General features: G+C 27.3%; 1 protein-coding gene across 3 annotated transcripts in view; it reads left to right on the top strand.

The window, feature by feature from the left end:
- Window positions 1–201: 201 nt before the first annotated feature.
- LOC142221991 (aminopeptidase N) overlaps window positions 202–15458 on the top strand; it is a 369903-nt gene continuing 354646 nt past the window's right edge. Inside the window, exon 1 of one of the 3 annotated variants that reach the window (XM_075291909.1) lies at window positions 202–573. The gene's annotated coding sequence lies outside the window, so the exon portion shown is untranslated. The remainder of the gene's footprint in view (window positions 574–15458) is intronic. The other 2 variants (XM_075291901.1, XM_075291918.1) reach the window with 2 other exon arrangements.

Genomic DNA, 15458 nt, shown 5'->3' with positions numbered 1-15458 from the left:
AGCCAATATTGGATATGTGTGAGCGCGCGTGAATAAAATATGTTAATGGTTGTTGGGGTTCCGTTTGATATGGAACAGCTGTTTAGTGTTGCTTCGAACTCATACATACGAATGAGCGAACAAAACAAAAGAAATAATTGTACAATTCTTGGGTTTGTGGAGCTGCGTGTCGCAGTTTTCAATTTAGTCTGCAAATTTTTTCGTGTATGACGGTTCGGTATACGGAGTTGTAACGGGTTTTCTCTTTTCGAATTTTCCGATATAATATTTATTCTACCAAAAACAAAAAAAATAATAAATAAACGAATTCAATAAATAATTGTATTCACAAAGAATACATTTTATTTTCATTGAAGTAATTGGAATAAATTTTAAAAATTATTTATTTATTAAACTGAAGTTGTGTGAAAAAATAAAATTGAATTTGTCTGGAATTTCCAATAACTTTTAGAAGTTTTCAAGTTTCTTGTTGTGTTGTGTGGTTAAAACTAGAACAAAGTATAGTATCTATTGGATACTATTGTATGTTTTTTTTTTTGTTATTGTCAACTGAAAGTGTGGGCGCCCATGAAGGTAATACTGCAATGGGCTTTTGTTGTTTTTTTTTTATTTTATTTTATGGAGGAGGCAAAAGTAAATACTGTGTGTGCGTGCTCTTTTTTATGTTAAACGTGTACTCTTAATTAGTTTTGGTATGTGTTTTTCGGGTTTCATACTCTCCTCGGTTTGTTTGGTTTGATTAAATAATAATAAAAAAAGAACAACATAACGTAATCAAAAAAAAAAAAACAAGTTACTGACGATATTTAACCTATATTGATGGGTGAGAAGTGTTTGTATGCTCCACAAATAAAAAAAAAATAGATTGGGCAAAGCAACATATCAATTACTAGGAATTTCATTTCAAAAAGCTGTCAAATTTATGGCCTTTAAAAAATTGTGTAAATTGAGACATAGCCAAAAAACTAAATAAATGTCACTAAACTGTTTTTGAGATTAATTAACGGATCATAATTCCCCGTGCCCTTTGAAAAATATATCGGAAGTGACTACAAGACCTAAACTAAAGAAAAACGAATGTTTTAGTTTTTGTTGGAGATGAGTGTGTGAGAAAAAATTTAGTTTGCAGAAAAACAACAACAATAAAGTCAACAACAAACGATGTTTAACATAAATTAACATCAACAAAAGATGACGTTATTTTTCTCATTCACTGTTATGACAAAAACTGCTGCCGGCCCCAGTTGTACACATGAGATTCTTGAGTGAGTTAGTGTGTGTGTGTGTGGCTGTGTTAATCTCTTCGCTTGACTAACTCTCCCAGTCACCCAAATATTTGTGTTGCTTGTTTTTTGGGAGGGAGTTGTTAATTTGCAAATGTGTTGTGTGACGTTATTGTGAGAACACAAATTACAACAATTTTTCATTGCCATTGTTAACAACACCAACAAATAAATGTATAAAATAGAAAAAAATGGAGGCAGATCTTTCAATACATCCGGAGATTTAATAACAACAACAGCAAAAAGGTAAGTTGGCCGCCAATGTGTTTATATTTTTATCTTTTGTCTACATTACTCTTGTCATAATCCCCCGCCCCACACCTGTAATCTTATATCCCAACAGAAAAAAAGAGGCCTACAAAACATTAGCATATAGGGAAAGAGAGGAAGGTGGTTGCTTCAGATAAGCCTTTACAATGCTTTGCACTCACACTTCCTCACGCATAGACCCTGATCACATAAAAACACGATTATAATTATGTTCCCTTATGATAGACAGAGATATGTTGCGACAATAAATAATTTTGAATTTTGGCGTTTTTTGTTGACGCATTACCGGGCTTTATTCTGTTGTTTACAAGGTTGTTTCTGTGTATGCATCAATTAGAATCAATCTTAAGGGCAGTGATATGCTGATTTCATATCGGAGATTGTTTTTATAATGTAAAATAATTTCTTTTCGCTCCAATACGAGAAAAATAATTTTTGAAATTGGAGCTATAGCCTATAGCTCCATATTTTAATCATGACTAGGGATTATACATAGATACAAATTGGTAAAGAATTGTTTACGGACTGAAATTAACAAAGCCACAGTCAAAAACATTTTACTCAGACCAAAAGTTCTTTGTTTTTGGGAAAGACCATCCAATTTTTAAAACGTAAGCACATTTTATTTGAATTCAAAAATATTGGTCTCCACTTATAGATTTTGTTATCGATTCCCAAGTAAAGACGTGGCTTCTTTACAATAAATGCATTTGTGAAAAAACGGTTTTCGGGTTTTAAAAGCCAATTTTATTTTTTTATTATTTTATTTTAAAACAATCAGAGAAAATGATTTTTAAGTATTTATTTTTATTTATTAAAAAAAAATTAAATATAAAACAAGTGTATACGGCAGTAAGTTCGGCCAGGCCGAATCTTATGTACCCTCCACCATGGATTGTGTAGAAACTTCTACGAAAGACTGTCATCCACAATCGAATTATTCTTAACATCGTTTTCTAAATTGTGAGTTAGTCCATACGTGGTAGAGAGCCAGAATTGAAATATGGGGGTCGCTTATATGGGGGCTATATGCAATTATGAACTTGATATGGACCAATTTTTTGTGATTGGGGATCGATTTAACTGAGGGCTATATATAACATGGACCTAGTTAGGCATGGTTGTTAACGGCCATATACTAGCACAATGTTCCAAATTTCAACTAACTCGGATGAAATTTGCTCCTCCAAGAGGCTCCAAAACCCAATCTCGGGATCGGTTTATATTGGGGCTATATATGATTATGGACTGATATGGACTACTTTTGGCATAGCTGTTAAATATCATATACTACCACCACGTACCAAATTTCAACCAGATCGGATGAATTTTGCTTCTCCAAAAGGCACCGGAGGTCAAATCTGGGGATCGGTTTATAAGGGGGCTATATATAATTATGGACTGATATGAACCAACTCCTGCATGGTTGTTAGAGACCATATACTAACATCACGTATCAAATTTCAACCGAATCGAATGAATTTTGCTCTTCCAAGGGGCTACGGAGGTTAAGTCTGGGGATCGGTTTATATGTGGGCTATATATAATTATGGACCGATTTCGACCAATTCTTGCATGGGTGTTTGAGGCCATATACTAACACCACGTACCAAATTTCAACTGAATCAGATGAATTTTGGTCTTCCAAGAGGCTACGGAGGTCAAATCTGGTGATCGGTTTATATGGGGGCTATATATAATTATGGACCGATATGGAGCATTTTTTGCGTGATCATTAGAGACCACATACCAATCATGTACCAAATTTCACCCGGATCGGATGAAATTTGCTTCTCTTAGAGGCTCCGCAAGACAAATCGGGGGATATGGGGGCTATATATAATTATGGACCGATGTGGACCAATTTTTGCATGGTTGTTAGAGATCATATGCTGACACCATGTACCAAATTTCAGCCGGATCGGATGAAATTTACTTCTCTTAGAGGGTCTGCAAGCCAAATCTGAGGGTCATGCTCAGATCGACTCAGAATTTCACCACGACCCAGAATATATATACTTTATGGGGTCTTGGAGCAATATTTCAATGTGTTACAAACGGAATGACAAAGTTAATATACCCCCCATCCTATGGTGGAGGATATAAAAATACGCTATTTTATCGCTTAAATGAAATTTTAAATAAAAATTAGATTTAAAAAAATATATTCTTTAAAAAATTATATTTGTCAAAAATTTGTCGCTGGTGATGTTTTAACCTGAGTTCTGTAGATTTTTATTCATAATAATAAAGAACTTCTCAATAAGTTGTCAGAAAAAAAATTCTGTTGATTTTTATTCATAATAATAAAGAACTTCTCAAGACGTTGTCTGAATAATTTCATTTGGAAAAAAATTATATAAATAAAATTTTGAGAAAAAAATTAGAAATAAAATGTTGACAAAATTTTCTATCCAAATTAAATGTTGATAAAATGTTCTATAGAAATAAAATTTTGAGAAAATTTTCTTTAAAAATAAAATTTTGGGCCAATTTTCTATAGAAATAAAATTTTGACAAAATTTTCTGTTGTAATAAAATTTTGGCCAAATGTTCTGTCAAGTAAAATTTTCTATAGAGATAAAATTTTGAAAAAAAAATCTACAGAAATAAAATTGTGAGAACATTTGCCATAGAAATACAATTTTAAGGAAATGTTCTATAAAAATAAAATTTAGAAACAAAAAAAATAGATAAATTTTTCTATCGAAATAAAATTTTGAAAAAATTTTCTATACAAACACAATTTTCTATGGATATAAAATTGTGAGCAAAATAGAAATATTTTTTATAGAAATAAAATTTTGGGAAAATTTTCTATAGAAATAAAATTTTCTATAGACAAAAATTGAAATTGAAAATAAAGTTCTCACTTATTTTTCTATAAAAATAAAATTTTGAGAACATTTTTATAGAAGTATGTTGAGAAATTTTTCTATAGAAATAAACTTTTGCGAATATTTTCTTTAAAAATAAAATTTTGAGACAAATTTCTATAGAAATACAATTTTAACAAAATTTTCTATAGAAATAAAATTTTGACCAAATTTTCTATGAATTAAAATTTTGAAAAAATTTTCTATAGAGATAAAATTTTGAAAAAAAAAATCTACAGAAATAAAATTTTGAGAAAATTTTCTATAAAAATAAAGATTTTGAGAAATTTATAGAAATAAATCTATAGAAATAAAATTTTGACAAAATATTCTATAGAAGTAAAATTTTGACAAAATATTCTACAGAAATACAATTTTCTTAAAAAATAAAATTTTGGGAAAATTTTCTTGAAATACAATTTTGAGAAAATTTTCTTGAAATAAAATTTTGAAAAAATTTGGAGAAAATTTTCTATAGAAATACAATTTAAACAAAATTTTCTATAAAAATAAAATTTTGACCAAATTTTCTATCAAGTAAAATTTTGAGAAAATTTTCTACACTGAAAAAAAGCATGCCCGGTTCCAAAGATATTGTCTTTACTTTAAAAATTTGGTATTGATTCCGAGCCAAAGAAGCGGAGAATACAAGTAAGGATACTTTTAAGACACAATTCACTTTAATTTGGGTTTTGTGTACTGGCTTCTAGGAAGCAAATTTTAATTTTTCGTTTTCTCAGTTTTTTTTCTTCATATGCTATCAAAGTCCTTTAAAAACGAGTTAAGGACAGCTTTACTTTCCAAATTAAGACTCGACATCCAGTAGAAATTATGCTATGTTTCAATTAAAAAATCTCTTTAAAATAAAGTGTTGAAAAACATGTCCTATATTTGAACGATTTTTTGCTTTGTAGTCAAGATGCAAAAACACAACAAATTTAAAGACACTTTCATTAATTTTAAAGAATTTTTCTGAATTATTAAAGTCAAGTTGACCTTAGCCCAAACATTTTTTCTTTCATGTTATGACAACTATTTTTATGTCGAAGCATTTAATTATAAAGACAATACGACTTCATTGAAAGGTTTATCGACTTGTGGACAAGGAAAAAACTTTATATTAGAGAAATGCGTCTTCTATGCTAAGCAAAATTTGCATTCGTATTTTAAAGACATGAAATCTTTGATCTCACGGCAAATTTTTTTTCAGTGTAGGTTTAACATAAAAAAATATTGTTTAGAAAAATAAAATAAAATTTTCTATAGAAACAATAGAACTACAATTTTCAGAAAATTTTTTATCGTAGTAAAATTTTGAGAAAATTTTCCAAAGAAATACAATTTTGTAAAAATTTTCAATAGAAATAAAATTTTGACCAAATTTTCTATAGAAATAAAGTTTTGAGAATATATTCTTTAGAAATAAAATTTTGATAAAATTTTCTATAGAAATAAAATTTTGACAAAATGTTCTATAGAAATAAAATTTTGACAAAATTTTCTAAAGAAATAAAATTAAAAAAAATCTATAGAAATAAACATTTGAGAAATTTTTCTATAGAAATAAAATTGTGAGAAAAATTTCTATAGAAATAAAATTTGGAGAAAATTTTCTATAGGGATGAAACTTTAAGAAAATTTGAGAATCGAATTTTAGAGAAAATTTTCTATAGAAACACAATTTTCAATAGATATAAAATTGTAAGTAAAATAGAAATATTTTTTATAGAAATAAAATTTTGAGACTATTTTCTATAAAAAATATAATTTTGGGAAAATTTTCTATAGAAATAAAAATGTGTAAACATAGAAATTGAAAATAAAATTTTGTGAACATTATCTATAGAGATAAAATTTTGAGAAAAATTCCTAAAGAAATAATATTTTGGGAATATTGTCAATAAAAATAAAATGTTGCGACAATTTTCTATAGAAATACAATTTTGACCAAATTTTCTATAGAAATAAAATTTTGAGAAAATATTCTATAGAAATAAAATTTAGAGACAATTGTCTATAGAAAAAAGAAAAATTTGAGAAAATTTTCTATATAAATAAAATGTTGACTAAATTTTCTAAAGAAATAACATAAAATTAAAAAAAAAATTCTATCTATAACTGTTAGGTAAATAGAAATATTTTTTATAGAAATAAAATTTTGAGACTATTTTCTATAAAAATACAATTTTGAGAAAATATTCTATGGAAATAAAATTTGGAGAATATTTTGTTTAAAAATAAAATTTTGAGACAATTTTCTATAGAAATACAATTTTGACAAAATTTTTTATAGAAATAAAATTTTGACAAAATATTCTAAAGAAATAAAATGTTGACTAAATTTTCTAAAGAAATAAAATTTTGAAAAAATTTTCTATCGAAATAAAATTTTGTATTGAACTAAAATTTTGAAAAAATTTTCTATAGAAATAAAATTTTGAGAAAATTTTCTAAAGAAATAAAATTTGGAGAATATTTTGTTTAAAAATAAAATTTTGAGACTATTTTCTATAAAAGTATAATTGTGAGAAAATTATCTATTGAAATAAAATTGTGAAAAATTAGAAATTGAAAATAAAATTTTGTGAACATTATCTATAGAGATAAACTTTTGAGAAAAGTTCCTATAGAAATAATATTTTTGGAATATTTTCAATAAAAATAATATTTTGAGACAATTTTCTATAGAAATAAAATTTGGAGAACAATTTCTATAGAGTAAAATTTTGAGAGAATTTGAGAAATGAAATTTAGACAGAATTTTCTATACAAATACGATTTTGAGAAAATTTTCTATAGCAATACGTTATTCAGAAACATTTCAATAGAAATAAAATTTGAGAAAATTTTATATAGAAATCAAAATTTTGAGAAAATTTTCTATAGAAATAAAATTTTGAGAAAATTTTCTATAGAAATAAAATTTTGACAAAATATTCTAAAGAAATAAAATGTTGACTAAATTTTCTATCGAAATAAAATTTTGAGAAAATTTTCAATCGAAATAAAATTTTGTATTGAATTAAAATTTTGAGAAAATTTTCTATAGAAATAAAATTTTGATAGAATTTTCTAAAGAAATGAAATTTTGACAAAATTTTCTAAAGAAATAAAATTTTGAGAAGATTATCTATCGAAATAAAATTTTGCATTGAAGTAACATTGTGACAAAACTTTTTATAGAAATAAAATTTGGATAAAATATTCTATATGAATAACATTTTGAGAAAAATTTCTATAGAAATAAAATTGCGATAAAAATGGAAATAAAGAAAATTTTGCTATAGAAATACAATACTGAGGAAATGTGAAAATTGTGAGCAAAATAGAAATAGAAAATAAAGAGTCTATAGAAATAACATTTTGAGAAAATGTTCTACAGAAATAAAATTTTGCGAAAATTTTCTTGAAATAAAATTTTGAGAAAGTTTTTTATAGAAATAAAATTTTGAAAAAATTTTCTACAGAAATAACATTTTGACAAAATATTCTTTAGATATAAAATATAGAGAACATTTTCTATGGTAATAAAAGTTGGGAAAATGTTCTATAAAAATAAAATAAAATAAAATAAAATATAAAAATAAAATTTTGAGAAAATGTTCTATAGAACTAAAATGTTGAGAAAATTTTCTATAGAACTAAAATTTTGAGAAAATTTTCTATAGTGATAAAATTTTGAGAGAATTTGAGAAATGAAATTTAGAGAGAATTTTTTATAGAAATAAGATTTTGAGAAGATATTCTATAGCAATACGATTTTGAGAAACATTTCAATAGAAATAAAACTTTTAAGAAAATTTTCTATAGGAATAAAAATTTTTGTTGGGTTTGTGGTAAAATTTTCTCCAAATTTTGGTAGATTATTTTTGGCTCGAGTGACAACTGTGGTTCGTTCAATGGCGTTTGTAGATGAGTATACTAAGTCATTCTGTTATGGTTCTAAAAGACACAGATTCAACTTCCGATAGGAGTGAAAAAGTTTTTCATATTCCAAAGTGCAATAAAAATTTCAATAAAAATTATAAGTCACATCAGTTTAAAAAACATCTATTTTTTTTAATGTTTTCACTCAAATGAACTTTCAAGGCACAACTTCTAGAGCAATGCAAAGGATCCAAACACGGAGTTCTCAAGCCGATATAAAACTCTTTGAGGATGATTCAAATTTTCACTCAAATGAACTCTCAAGGCACAACTTCTAGAGCAATGCAAAGGATCCAAACACGGAGTTCTCAAGCCGATATAAAACTCTTTGAGGATGATTAAAATTTTCACTAATACCGGTTCACAAATTTGGAATCCAAACTTCTTTTCTGGAAGCTCATTTTTATTGGGTTATTTTGAGGATTATGCATAATTGATTTAATGTTTGTTTGAGAGAATATATTTTTACTACAACATTTGGAATTTGTTTTACTGACATTTATTTATACATGAATAGCTTTGTTAGTATAAAATATGAAAATTCAGTTAAGGATAAATGTATCCTTTACTGAATTTTATAGAACCTACATTTAAAGCCAGATAGGTCTCTTAAAATTGTTTTTATGTTAAAGAAGCTGCGTCTTACCTACAAAAGGTTAGAATTTCAATTATTATATATTTTTTTTTCTGTGAACAATATATTTATAAACACAATAGTCAGACATTATTTTATATGTGAATTAAAATTCATAAGATTTTTTTAATTAAATCATTAATTATAGCTGAGAAGCATTCTTATATTCACGTCCACCCTCTTTGAATATTGATTTACAAAATTATTTATTTTTTTTTTAGTTTTTGACAGCTTTAATTTGCTATTCACTCACATGTTATGAATATCGACATATCATTGTTTGTTGTCTCTTTGTTTGGCTTTGTGTTGATTTCTTTAATAGCAAGTATATTATATAGTTTAGTTTCGATCAACAAAAAAATAAAAAGCAAAAAAAAAAAAAACAATTTGACCCAGAAACTCTGGTTGAGTGAGTTATCAATGAAATGTTTCGCTTTGAAAAATCATTAAAAAAACTCAAAATAGCCAAATGAAATGTGACATTCAAAAAGATGTCTCTATAGAGATGTGAAGAGTAATTGGCTTGTAGTTTGGATATATCATCGCTACAAAACTAATGAATATTTTTTTATACCCTCCACCATAGGATGGGGGGTATATTAACTTTGTCATTCCGTTTGTAACACATCGAAATATTGCTCTAAAACCCCATAAAGTATATATATTCTGGGTCGTGGTGAAATTCTGAGTCGATCTGAGCATGTCCGTCCGTCCGTCCGTCTGTTGAAATCACGCTAACTTCCGAACGAAACAAGCTATCGACTTGAAACTTGGCACAAGTAGTTGTTATTGATGTAGGTCGAACAGTATTGCAAATGGGCCATATCGGCCCATTTTTACGTATAGCCTCCATATAAACGGACCCCCAAATTTGGCTTGCAGACCCTCTAAGAAAGGCAAATTTCATCCGATCCGGCTGAAATTTGGTACATGGTGTTAGTATATGGTCTCTAACAACCATGCAAAAATTGGTCCACATCGGTCCATAATTATATATAGCCCCCATATAAACCGATCCCCAGATTTGGCTTGCGGAGCCTCTAAGAGAAGAAAATTTCATCCGATCCGGCTGAAATTTGGTACATGATGTTAGTATATGGTCTCTAACAACCATGAAAAAATTGGTCCACATCGGTCCATAATTATATATAGCCCCCATATAAACCGATCCCCCGATTTGGCTTGCAGAGCCTTTAAGAGAAGCAAATTTCATCTGATCCGGCTGAAATTTGGTACATGGTGTTGGTATATGGTCTCTAACAACCATGAAAAAATTGGTCCACATCGGTCCATAATTATATATAGGCCCCATATAAACCGATCCTCAGATTTGACCTCCGGAGCCCCTTGGAAGAGCAAACTTTATCGGATTCGGTTGAAATTTGGTACGTGATGCTAGTATATGGTATCCAACAACCATGCATGAATTGGTTCATATCAGTCCATAATCATATATAGCCCCCATATAAACCGATCCCGAAATTTGGTTTTGGAGCTACTTGCAGAAGCAAATTTCATCCGAGTCAGTTGAAATTCGGTACATTGTGCTAGTAAAGGGTGATTCTTTTGAGGTTAGGATTTTCATGCATTAGTATTTGACAGATCACGTGGGATTTCAGACATGGTGTCAAAGAGAAAGATGCTCAGTATGCTTTGACATTTCATCATGAATAGACTTACTAACGAGCAACGCTTGCAAATCATTGAATTTTCTTACCAAAATCAGTGTTCGGTTCGAAATGTGTTTATCGACAAATTTTGTTCAGCGATGAGGCTCATTTCTGGTTGAATGGCTACGTAAATAAGCAAAATTGCCGCATTTGGAGTGAAGAGCAACCAGAAGCCGTTCAAGAACTGCCCATGCATCCCGAAAAATGCACTGTTTGGTGTGGTTTGTACGCTGGTGGAATCATTGGACCGTATTTTTTCAAAGATGCTGTTGGACGCAACGTTACGGTGAATGGCGATCGCTATCGTTCGATGCTAACAAACTTTTTGTTGCCAAAAATGGAAGAACTGAACTTGGTTGACATGTGGTTTCAACAAGATGGCGCTACATGCCACACAGCTCGCGATTCTATGGCCATTTTGAGGGAAAACTTCGGAGAACAATTCATCTCAAGAAATGGACCGGTAAGTTGGCCACCAAGATCATGCGATTTGACGCCTTTAGACTTTTTTTTGTGGGGCTACGTCAAGTCTAAAGTCTACAGAAATAAGCCAGCAACTATTCCAGCTTTGGAAGACAACATTTCCGAAGAAATTCGGGCTATTCCGGCCGAAATGCTCGAAAAAGTTGCCCAAAATTGGACTTTCCGAATAGACCACCTAAGACGCAGCCGCGGTCAACATTTAAATGAAATTATCTTCAAAAAGTAAATGTCATGGACCAATCTAACGTTTCAAATAAAGAACCGATGAGATTTTGCAAATTTTATGCGTTTTTTTTTTTTAAAAAGTTATCAAGCTCTTAACAAATCACCCTTTATATGGCCGTTAACAACCATGCCTAACTAGATCCATATCGGTCTATAGTTATATATAGCCCTCAGATAAATCGATCCCCAATCACACACAAATTGGTCCATATCAAGTTCATAATTGTATATAGCCCCCATATAAGGACTCCCATATTTCAATTCTGGCTCCATATGTACCGTGCAAAAGTCCATATCGATTCGTTATTATTTGTAGACTTACATGCCTTTTTGTCTAATATATACCACGTGTGGACTAACTCATAATTTAGAAAACGATTTAAGATACCACAACCCAAGTAATTCGATTGTGTATAACAGTCTTTCGTAGAAGTTTCTACGCAATCCATGGTGGAGGGTACATAAGATTCGGCCTGGCCGAACTTACGGCCGTTTATACTTGTTTTTAAATATTCATATTTATGCAATAGTCTTATTAAAATGGTCAAGTATTCGTTTAAAACTTCTCAGACTTGATGAATCATTGACGTTAATTTTTCATTTAAATTTAAATCATTTTTTTCTACAATTTAAACATTTTTGTGAACATTTGACTAAACACAAATATATAAGAAAAAACATATGAAATACAAATGATAAATGCAAATACGTCGCTCATACTACATAAAATCAGCACAGCATGAGGTAAGCATTATAGTTTTTAAAGTGAATTTATGTTTTCTACTAAAGCACACCTCGAGATAAATATTATAATTTTAAAACAAAAATACTAAGGAGAACGTATGGAAGATTATGGTTAGTTTAATAAATTAAAATAATTTTAATTTGAAAAATAAGTTAATAAAAATGCTAACATTAGGTTTAGTTTGATGGTGATTGGGCTTCTTTAAAATAAAGTCAGTTTTTAGGGAACTATATAGTTTTTAATCTAAGTTCTATAAATTTAAAATTAGGATACATATCTTATATATCGAATTTTTGTTCTCTTTTTACGATATATCAACAAAGGTATGAATAAAGCAGAAGTTTCAATATTCTCACAATAAGTAGTTGCCCTAGCATTCTTAAAATTGTACTGAATCAGCTTTAAAAAAGTATCTTTCGTATGTCAAAAGGTACTTTTCTCATTTTGGTGTACACCTTTAAATTTTTGATTAACATATCCACATATCATACCGTTTGTCATGGTTTTAGTGGGGTGTAGCCTAAAATAATGGTGTATAATTTATAAATTGCTCAAACAAATCAAATCGGGAGAGCGATCTATGTAGGGGCTATATCAAAACATGGATATATACCAAATTTGGCACAGCTCCTAATGGACCCAAAACACTTCTAGGTTTCGAATTTCATGATAATCCGATAACACTGGCGAGGTCTGTATTTTCAACAAGTCAAATTGGTGGATCGATTTATATGAGGGCTATATCGAAACAGGGGTCCATTTCACAGTTGCCACAGTCGGTAGAATTCTATTAAAATTGGTAGATTTTTTACTGTTGGTTAGATTGGTAAAATTCCAATTCTCCCCAACTAGATTTTTTACTGTTGGTTAGATTGGTAAAATTCCAATTCTCTCCAACTAAGAGGGACTTCACAAATTTTCTATAAAAATAAAATTTTAACAAATTTTCTATAGAAATAAAATTTTGACAAAATTCTCTATAGAAATAAAATTTGACAAAATTTTCTATTGAAATAAAATGTTGACAAAATTTTCTATAGAAATAAAATTTTGAAAAATTTTCTTTGCAAGTAAAATATTGACAAAATTTTCTATAGAAATAAAATTTTGTTTTTTTGTTTTTTGATCTCAGCTTAAAGCCATGCATTGACTAAACTACAAGTGTAGCTTAACCAACAGAGGAAAAGTATGCTTGTCAAATTTATTTGGGCAAAGCCCTATAGACTGGGCAAAGCCCTATAGACTACACTTGTAGTTTAGTCAATGCATGGCTTTAAGCTGAGATCAAAAAACAAAAAAACAACAATAACGATTGAAGAGAAGCCAACAATAACAAACAAAACGAATGAAATAAAATTTTGACAAAATTTTCTATAGAAATTCATTTTTGACAAGATTTTATACAGAAATAAAAAATTGACAAAATTTTCTATATAAAAAAATTTTTGATAAAATTTTTCTATTGAAATAAAATTTTGACAATATTTTCTATAGAAATAAAACTTGGGCTAAATTTTCTATAGAAATACAATTTTGACAAAATTTTCTATAGAAATAAAACTTTGACAAAATTTTCTATAGAAATTCATTTTTGACAAGATTTTATATAGAAATAAAAAATTGACAAAATTTTCTATATAAATAAAATTTTGATAGAATTTTCTATAGAAATAAAATTTTGACGAAATTTTTTATAGAAATAAAAATTTGACAACATTTTCTATAGAAATAAAATTTTGACAACATTTTCTAGAGAAATAAAATTTTCCATATAAATAAAATTTTGACAAAATTCTCTATAGAAATAAAATTTTGACAAAATTTTCTATAGAAATAAAATCTTGAGAAAATTTTCTATATAAATGAAATTTTGACAAAGTTTTCTAGAGAAATAAAATTTTCACAGAATATTTTATGGTAATAAAATTTTGATAAAATTTTCTATAGCAATAAAATTTTGATAAAGTTTTCCATAGCAATAAATTGTTAACAAAATTTTCTTTAGCTCTAAAATTTTGGCAAAATTTTCTATAGAAATAAAATTTTGACAAACCTTCCTATAGAAATAAAATTTTGACAAAATTTTATGTAGAAATACACTTTTGAAAAAATTTTATATAGAAATAAAATTTTGGCAAAATTTTCAATAGAAATAAAATTTTGACAAAATTTTCTATAGAAATAAAATTTTGACAAAATTTTTTATAGACATAAAATTTTGTTAGAATTTTCTATATAAAATTTTGACAAAATTTTCTATAGAAATAAAATTTTGACAAAATATGCTATAGAAATAAAATTTTGACAACATTTTCCATTGAAATAAAATTTTGACAAAATTTTCTATAGAAATAACATTTTGAGAAACTTTTCCATAGAAATAAAAATTTGCCAAAATTTTCTATAGAAATAAAATTTTGACAAAATTTTATATAGAAATAAACTTTTGCCAAAATTTTCTATAGAAATAAAACTTTGACAAAATTTTCTATAGAAATTCATTTTTGACAAGATTTTATATAGAAATAAAAAATTGACAAAATTTTCTATATAAATAAAAATTTGACAAAATTTTCTATAGAAATAACATGTTGAGAAAATTTTCTATAGAAATAAAATGTTGAAAAAATTTTCTATAGAAATAAAATTGTGACAAAATTTTCTATAAAAATAAAATTTTGATCAAAAAATTATATTGGAATAAAATTGTGACAAAATTGTCTATAAAAATACAATTGTGACAAAATTGTCTATAAAAATACAATTGTGACAAAATTTTCTATAGAAATAAAATTTTGACAAAATTTTCTATAGAAATAAAATTTTGACAAAATTTTCTATAGAAATAAAATGTTGAGAAAATTTTCTATAGAAATACAATTTTGACAGAATTTTCTATAGAAATAAAATTTTGACATATTCACATAATTTTTTATAGAAATAAAGTTTTCAAAAAACTTTCTATAGGAATAAAATTTCACCATTTTCTATAGACATAAAGTCTTGACAAAATTTTCCATAGAAAATTTTCAATAGAACTAAAATTTTGACAAAACATTCTATAGAAATAAAACTGTGACAAAATTTTCTATAGAAATAAAACTTTGACAAAATGTTCTATAGAAATAAAAATTTGCCAAAATTTTCTATAAAAATAAAATGTTGAGAAAATTGTCCATAGAAATAAAATGTTGAGAAAAATTTCCATAGAAATACATTTTTGACAAAATTTTCTATAGAAATTCATTTTTGACAAGATTTTATATAGAAATAAAAAATTGACAAAATTTTCTATATAAATAAAACTTTGACAAAATTTTCTATAGAAATAACATGTTGAGAAAA

The sequence above is a fragment of the Haematobia irritans genome, chromosome 1 (genome assembly GCF_050003625.1).
Source record: "Haematobia irritans isolate KBUSLIRL chromosome 1, ASM5000362v1, whole genome shotgun sequence".
NCBI lineage: Eukaryota > Metazoa > Arthropoda > Insecta > Diptera > Muscidae > Haematobia > Haematobia irritans.
Note: the sequence above shows the minus strand (reverse complement) of the source record. Positions and strands in the feature narration are given on the sequence as shown.